The following is a 9,012-nucleotide window of genomic DNA, read 5'->3' as shown; positions in this document are numbered from 1 at the left end:
TGAGGATGATCAGGACATCGATACCATTATCAATGGAGTACAGAATATCGATAGTGGAATAAATTTAATCGTAGCCTTACCAATTGATCAAATGGATATTGATGTTGATCGTTTGACAAGGATGGATCTTATTGAAGATGAGATCGAACCCTGACCAATCCATCACTGTATGTTCTAAATTGATGACATTTCTATGATCTCATATGCATGATTTATTTTTGAATATATTTCATTGTTGTAAATGCATGTAGTGGGATTGTGTAATGATGTATACTGTAATGTACTATGAGATGGTTTAAGGAAAATAGTTTTTAATTTTGTTAAGGAATTTTTTTTCAGTTTTTCTCTGCCATGCGTGTATTAATCCGTGTATAGTAGCGTGTATTTATCCGTGTATAATAGCGAGTATCATCCCGTAAATATTATCGTGTATTTATGCGTGTATTACTGCGTGTATATAAACAAAACAAAGGAGTAGCATTCATGTTATTCAAACATTATTAGTTTTAACTTGATAGAGATGCTATGAATTTTGTGAAAAAGGATATATCATAATATGAGAGAGAGAGAGAGAGAGAGAGAGAGAGAGAGAGCCATGCCACTAGCATCAATATAAAATCCAATTGCTTTTGACAAAGTCATGTTATCTAGGTTGAGAGATCCTAAAACCTTGCGCACACAATGGTGGGCACTCTGTTGATTTGAATGATATTCCTTCTTCCAAATCTATGTCTTATATTATTTATAATAACATGCCTACTTAATTTACTCTCCACTTCCTCTACTTTCTTTGTTTTTTATTTTCATATGGAGAGGAAAAAGAATAAAAAGATTTCATGTTTCTTCTACTTCGACTTCTCATCAAACATAAGGTAATATGACAAGGAGGGAAGAACATAAGAAGAATAAGAAAAGAGAAACTTATGTTTTTGAATATCTTCGCGAATGCATCCCTCAACTCAGCATAGTTAGAAAAATGGTCATCATCAAATTGCATGAGCCAATCCATCAGAATATCTTCAAAGGTGGTAGCAAATTGATCTCTTTTGAGCTCCTTTAGGATTCTCTTATTGGCTTATAGACCTTCCATGCCTGCTCATGGCCTGCTCAAATGTATTGATGTGGATGTCAGGGTCATTTGACTTTTCACCCTTAAACATCAGGAAGTGATTATTTGTTCAAGTTTTTAGTCGTAAAAACTAGTCAAATATTCTATCTTCTAATTCTTTACCCCACCAAAACTATTTATTCCATGAGTCTCATAGACCAAGATGATCATGTATGATTAATAAAATTAAGAATAACTCATCATTAAGCACGCCCTATATCGACTCCGATTCTCTTGTATACACTTATCTATTTATTTATTTCATATCAAAAGAATTTGAAGAAAAATAATAAAAAGAGAGTTTGTGTACTTCCCTGATATATTTGAAGATGTCTTGATTGATTGGGAATCCATGTCTACTCTCAAGAAGTTGTGGAAGAGCTGTTTGTAGATTTAGCAAGCCTCTTAGATCTGCTGTCAGGGGTGCAACGTGCAACAGGTATAGCTTCATGCACAGTTATCAGAAACTTGTCGTGTGGGTACTTAAAATTACTAGAACATGTGTATTCTACAACCAAGTGTGGGCGAAATTGCCAAAATTAGTTGTATGTGAAAGTCAACTCCCCCTCCCCTCCATAATTCATAAACAAGAAATTAGAATTGGAACACATAAATAAATTACAACATAGAGCATGATAGATAATAATCTTCAATAGTAGACATGAGTGAGAGAGAGAAAGAAATAGACAGAGTACACCGTCAACACTATCACCGAGTACAATCATCCCCCCCCCTTGCATGAGTATTTAAATGTATTAATTTTGTTTCAGGCCAAAGTGACCTGTTTACAAGAAGTGTCCTTTTACAAATATTAAAGAAGGTAATTAAATATTAGATAAAATAAAACATCTTAATTTTATCTATTTTTAGGCCTGCAAAACTAATGTATGTCAAAAGTACTCCTCTGATGCATTGAATTCTAAAGAAAGTCACAACATAAATATTAGATCGTATAAATGTCTAATTTTGCATACTTTTTTGTTATTTACAGTCTTGTCCAAATACCTTCACTCATTTTAACTTTGCTAAAAATATAATATCGCGATAAATATAATCATGCCAAAATGTGTACCAATATGTACGCCAAAAATGTGTAACCATCATCATGTCGTCCGTACTAGCCATGCCACTGATCCATTGTAACATACCTCTGAGATTAACCAAGTTATGATTAAAGATAATCCTAAGTTTTGGATGCTACAGATTTCAGTAATGAATTCCAATAGGTTTTCAGTGGTTTTTTAGCAGTAAAGATTCTAAGTGTTAAAATGAAGTGAAAGTTTAAGATTGAGTTTTCAATTAGTTAGCATACTTAAAAGAAGCCTTTAAGTGTGTAGATGGACATGCAAACCAAAATTTTATAAAAAAGTAAAACGTGACCTATTTTTGGTAACGACTTTCACATACAACAGATTTTAGCGATTTCACCCACGTTGGGTTGTAGGCCGCACATATTCCAGTAATTTTAGGTATCCATACAGCTAGTATCTGATAACTCTGCGCGGAGTTATACCTGTTGTCGCAGATTATAGCCCTGACAGCAGATTTGAGAGCCTTGCCAAATCTAGAAGCGATTTTTCCACAACTTCAAGAGAGTAGACATGGATTCCCAAAATCAATCAAGACATCATCAAATATATCAGGGAAGTATACAAACACTCTTTCTATTATTTTTCTTTAATTTATTTTGAGATTAAATAAATATATTGATAAGCGCATATTTGGGAGAATTTGAGTCGATGTATGGCATGCTTAACCATGGGAATGATGGGAAACCACCACGAGAAGAGGAGGAGGGGGGGTTCCCACAAAGAACTATTGTTGATTGCCTTAGTTCGACTCATAGAATAAAACTTTGGAGTTAAAGAATTAGAAGATAGAATATTTGACTAGTTTATGACTAGAGTCTAGGAATAACCTTCATTAGGGGGTATTTTGCAAAGACTCTATCTGTCCGTGTGTTTAGAATCAGATTTTGAGATAAACAACTCTACAAGAGTGTAAGAGACTATAGAAAGCCAAATTCCTTTTGTTTTTGAGTTATTCGAGTGCAAAGGGGGCACTTGGCTGTTTTTTATAGTTTCACGCTGAAAACACAACTTTGGCTGTTTTGAATGCTCTCAAAGAGACCTTAGGACTCATTTTTAGAGAACCATCACTGAGACGTGCTTTAAAGAGCATTAGAAGTCCTAAAACTTTATAGTTTTGTCCTTTCTCTAATTCTACATAGATTGAAAGATATTACTCTCCCAAAGAAACCAGTTATTAGGCTTTGTCTTAGAAATTGCTATCAAGATTGACTACCTTGTCTATATACACCGGATGGACTAATGCATAAGCATAGTTAAGACTTAGTTATAGTGACTAGAGATGACCTCACTCGTTAGAACATGATAATTGATTCACTACAAGGGATTGGGCTCATACCCGCGCTCTTAGCCGCTAAAAATGACTTGTGAAAAAAAGTAGCGGGCCCGTGTATCAGCGCGTGTATAATCGCGGCCAGAGACATGCGTGTAAAACCGCGTGTACAGTACCTCTCAGACGCGCGTATACACGGGTATATAGTCGCGTTTTTTTCCACAGACGCGGTAATACACGCCCGTATACACGCTTTTTATTATATTAGACGCGCTTATACACGGGTGTATAGCCGCATCCCGCTCAGTTCCCATGTCCCAGACGCTTTTTTACTTGCCTCTATATACGCGTTTCTTTAATTTAGATGCGCTTATACACGCATTACTGGCAGTTTATACGCGTTAATACACGCGTAATTTCCAGGGTATCCGCGTAGATACACGCGAGTTTTAGCAGTGTTGACGCGTGGATACACGCGAACAGAGAGCAAAAGAAAAATCCAGAGAGTGCTATTTGGTGCCTGAATACTGTTCCAGCATTCCAGCACCCAATAGCACTCTCTGGTTTAGGGTTTTTGGTGCATTAGACCATCCCATTAGACCATCCACGAAGAACATATGCACGAGGGAGATTAAGACAAGAACGACATGAATGCATACATTGTCATTACACGATTCAAGACAGCCATGAATGTAATACTATCGATCAATCAATTCAATATTACTATCAAAATTTCATACATGTATACAAGGGAGTCCATATCTCGAAGTAGCCCATGGCTTGAGTTTACAAAAAAATATATACAATCACATCCTAAATATGGAATGTGATACTACAAGTCTGAGTACTACTCAGACCCAGATGATGACTCGGTGCTCCCCCCATGCTCAGATGAGCTCGCATCGGTCGGAATGTCCGAGGAGTAGTGCTCATGTCCACCCTCTGCAGCGGCCGGTGGATCATCAGCAGCTTGTGCCTGTTCAAGTAATATATAGTATATAAGTATATATATATGCAATTCAATAAACCAAAACCATTCGTTACGAATTTTCAAGTACCTGTCGACCGTATGGTCTCATGGCCAACTCAAACTGCGCGTCCGTAATACGTCCCTCGGCTCTGAAGATGGCCCACGTGTCACGTCTGCTATGCCGGCGAGCATACGCAGTATCGTGGGTTGTGGGCTTCCTCCCCGTAACCCGTCGCTGTATCATAATCAACACAATTTGTAAGATTAAAACAATTCATAGAATCAATGAATTAAGTAAACAATCAAATAAAGTGGCAGGATACTTACGAACTCTGCCTCCCATGACTCGACGCCGCCAGATCCGAAATGCGAAGATCCAACGGTCTCCATCTGGATCCGTCGTGCCTCCACATGCTGCCTGCTCTTCACGCCACCCTCTGCTCGTTTCTTTGCCTCCTTCCACTCGCGTTTGTGCGCAGTGGCAGGTTTCTCGGCAGGATAGCCACCCGCAGCTACATTTAGCCGGTCATCATACGCGAGTTTTTTAAGGTGAGATCTTTTATTACTTAAGATCTCCCTTATTCGCGTCCTTCCCCATACATCCGAGAATGTAGCATGTGGGGGATTGGGGTACCGACTATGTACAGCCTCTATCACCTCCCCAACTAATCGGCTATTTTGATCTTTAAATTTAATAAAACAATTTCTATATGAGTTTGATACTACCCCACGCATGTACTCCATTACCTCCCTCCCCCTCGCATCCATCACTATCCCGCCCCTATCCGTCACATCATAGCAAACCACTCTCTCCATCTCTCTCATCTCCTCCTCTTCCGAACTATCTCCTCTAACTCTTCTCCCTCTATCTCCTCTCTCACCGCGTGCTCTACTACCTCCCCCACCTCCCCCACCTCCCCCACCAAAGCACCCGCCGCATCCTCCACTGCTCCCACTCTTCCTACTGCTGCGGGTGGAGTCACGACTTGGGGATTGTCTACGTGACGGTGGCTGTGAGCCCTGACGTGACGGTGGCTCTGAGGGAGCACGTGATGGTGGCTGTGAGGGTGTACGTGAGTGTGTCTGGGACGAGGTATGTCTCCTCGGTGGACATGGAAGAGGAGAAGCTGCATGCCGTCTCGTCGGACTCGGAGGAATAGACGGCACTGGAGTGCCCTGGATACTCGCGGTAGGGGTATAGACACCAGGCAGGGAAGGAGGGGGATGGGCATACATATACTCTGTAAGCTCAACCGGACCAGGTTGGCGCCCAAAGTGATTCATCATCTCCATCAACCAATTGCTGTACGCAAATGGATCGGATGAAGAACCTGGAATATCCATAAAGAACCTGCAAACAACATGTACATCATGGGCTGTCTCTTGACTCACACATTGTCATTACACAAGTCAATTGCCTGCAAACCATGAAATCTGAAACGCCGTAGTTTTTTGTCTGCAGAAACGCGTGTATACACCCGTCAAAAAACGCGTGTATACACCCGGCCAAAAACGCGTCTACCTGCGCGTGAAAAAACTCTGCAGACAGGTTACACGCGCTCCTACACGCGTTTTTACACGCGACCTGCGAAAAAATTTCTCGAAAAGACCGACCCCCCGACAAAGACAGAATGTCCTGATAAAAGGACCAGCCATTGTCGCCCCTGTCAGGATGCAGCAACCCAATCGTGTGCAAAAAGACAAACCCAAAGAGCAAAGAGCAAAGTAAACAAATCTGACAAAAAGAGACAAGGCACAGGACAAAGTGACTCACCTCTGAAAAAGTGAGTCCTCTCTGCTCCTTCTCTGCTCCCTCCTTCTCCCGTGTGTGTGCTCCTTTCTCTGCTCCCTCCTTGCTGTTGGAAGAGGCGAAAACAGGCGAAAACGCATGTACTGTTGATTTCTAAGTTCAAAATCTATATTTGGAGAAGGCGGGCTATTTTTAGTTTAAATATGCCGCCGCGTTTATGTTCGCGTTTATGAACGCAGGTATATTCGCGTGTATATGCTTTTAGCTGCGTTGATACACGCGTTTTGCAGAAATTAGCTGCGTACACGCGTTTTTTAGGAATTAGCCGCGTTAATACACGCAAATTTTAGGAAATAGCCGCGTGAATACACGCGATTTTGTGCTTTCATTAAAAATATATAATGAGTTTGTGTTTTCTGATTTGTACACAGGATGTCATCAACCTCTTCAAGCAGTTCTAGGGAAGATGAGACAATGCGTCATCGTAATCGCGATGTGTGGTTGGGACAACGGATCAAATGTATGTGTAATCGATGTCAAGGATGCATTGTACGAGCACGTCGAATTACCTTGAATCACATCTCCATGTATGGAGAATGGAATCAAACAGGTTTAGAGGTGAGTAGATGTAAATTGATGATATTCAAATGACTCATGGTATCCAAATTAAATTAATAGAGTTGTAACATATAATTTGATAAATTGAAGCAGGATGCAGTACCACACCCTAACATGGTACCCTACGCGCGACGAGAGCACGTAAAGCGTCGACGAGATGATGCTGGAGCTTCGGGATCTATTGTCAGAGATGAGTGGGAAAGGGACGACAATAGCCCTGCACCCCACGAAGTTGTGGAAGAGGAGGTGCTTGATGATATGGTGCGGAATCTTTTTAAGGATGATCCCAAAGGTATGGACGACGATGATATGGAACAAGAGCATCTTTATAAAGCTTCATCGACACCGGTGTTTGAAGGGTGCACATTCTCAGTTTTACGTGCTTCACTTGAACTACTTAATATACAAACAGTTTATGGATGGAGCAATGCAAGTCTTGACGCATTGTTGAAGTAAGCATTCTAACTTATAAATTTGAATTAGTGGTTTAAGGTTTAGGATTTAAGACTAATTATAATTGATGATATTGGATGCAGGCTATTGTCAAACATGCTTCCAAAGGAAAATAGACTACCCACCTCAAGAGACATAGCGAGGCGCTATGTGACATCTCTTGGAGGACTGGATTATGATAAAATACATGCATGCGTCAATGATTGCATTCTCTTTCGTGGGACGCATAAGGAGGCTCTGACATGTCCCACTTGTGGTGAAGCAAGGTACAGAACAGATATGAAGAGTTTTGATGTACCTCGTAAAGTCTTGCGACACTTTCCTATAATTCCTCGCATCAAACACATGTTCAAGTGCAAATCCATAGCAGAGCTCATGTCATGGCATTCCTCACATCGATCGGATGATGGCATGTGGAGAATTCCCGCAGACACTCCTGCTTGGAAGCATATTGAAGATGAGTGGCCCAGCTTTAAAACAGAGCCCAGAAACTTGAGACTTGGCCTGGGTATGGATGGAGTGAATCCATTTGGTTTCAAAAGCACCGCATACAGCGTGTGGCCAGTTGTGCTGGTGAATTACAACCTTCCACCATCAATGGCGATCAAGAAGGGACATCTTATGTTATCCCTTCTAATTCCAGGGAAACATAAAGTCAAGCATATGGATGTTTATCTTGAACCACTGATTGATGAGTTGGAGGAACTATGGAGAGGTGTTGCGGTGGTGGACATTAGTAGGCCTCCCTCCTCTCGACACTTCGACTTAAAAGCAGTGTTGATGTGGACAATGCATGACTTTCCAAGATACAGCGATTGTTCTGGTAAGAATTCTAATTACCTCCCTACTCTATTACTATTGGCTATATATATTAATTAGACGGTTTGAATTTATTATTCTAACTTTTATTTATATTTTAACAGGTTTGAAGATGATGGTGATGTTGATGAGGATGATCAGGACATCGATACCATTATCAATGGAGTACAGAATATCGATAGTGGAATAAATTTAATCGTAGCCTTACCAATTGATCAAATGGATATTGATGTTGATCGTTTGACAAGGATGGATCTTATTGAAGATGAGATCGAACCCTGACCAATCCATCACTGTATGTTCTAAATTGATGACATTTCTATGATCTCATATGCATGATTTATTTTTGAATATATTTCATTGTTGTAAATGCATGTAGTGGGATTGTGTAATGATGTATACTGTAATGTACTATGAGATGGTTTAAGGAAAATAGTTTTTATTTTGGTAAGGAATTTTTTTTCAGTTTTTCTCTGCCATGCGTGTATTAATCCGTGTATAGTAGCGTGTATTTATCCGTGTATAATAGCGAGTATCATCCCGTAAATATTATCGTGTATTTATGCGTGTATTACTGCGTGTATATAAACAAAACAAAGGAGTAGCATTCATGTTATTCAAACATTATTAGTTTTAACTTGATAGAGATGCTATGAATTTTGTGAAAAAGGATATATCATAATATGAGAGAGAGAGAGAGAGAGAGAGAGAGAGAGAGAGCCATGCCACTAGCATCAATATAAAATCCAATTGCTTTTGACAAAGTCATGTTATCTAGGTTGAGAGATCCTAAAACCTTGCGCACACAATGGTGGGCACTCTGTTGATTTGAATGATATTCCTTCTTCCAAATCTATGTCTTATATTATTTATAATAACATGCCTACTTAATTTACTCTCCACTTCCTCTACTTTCTTTGTTTTTTATTTTCA

Source organism: Cibotium barometz, chromosome 3 (assembly GCF_041138505.1).
Source record: "Cibotium barometz isolate CiBa-2024 chromosome 3, ASM4113850v1, whole genome shotgun sequence".
NCBI lineage: Eukaryota > Viridiplantae > Streptophyta > Polypodiopsida > Cyatheales > Cibotiaceae > Cibotium > Cibotium barometz.
The sequence above is the reverse complement of the archived record's forward strand: the minus strand, read 5'-3'. Positions refer to the sequence as shown.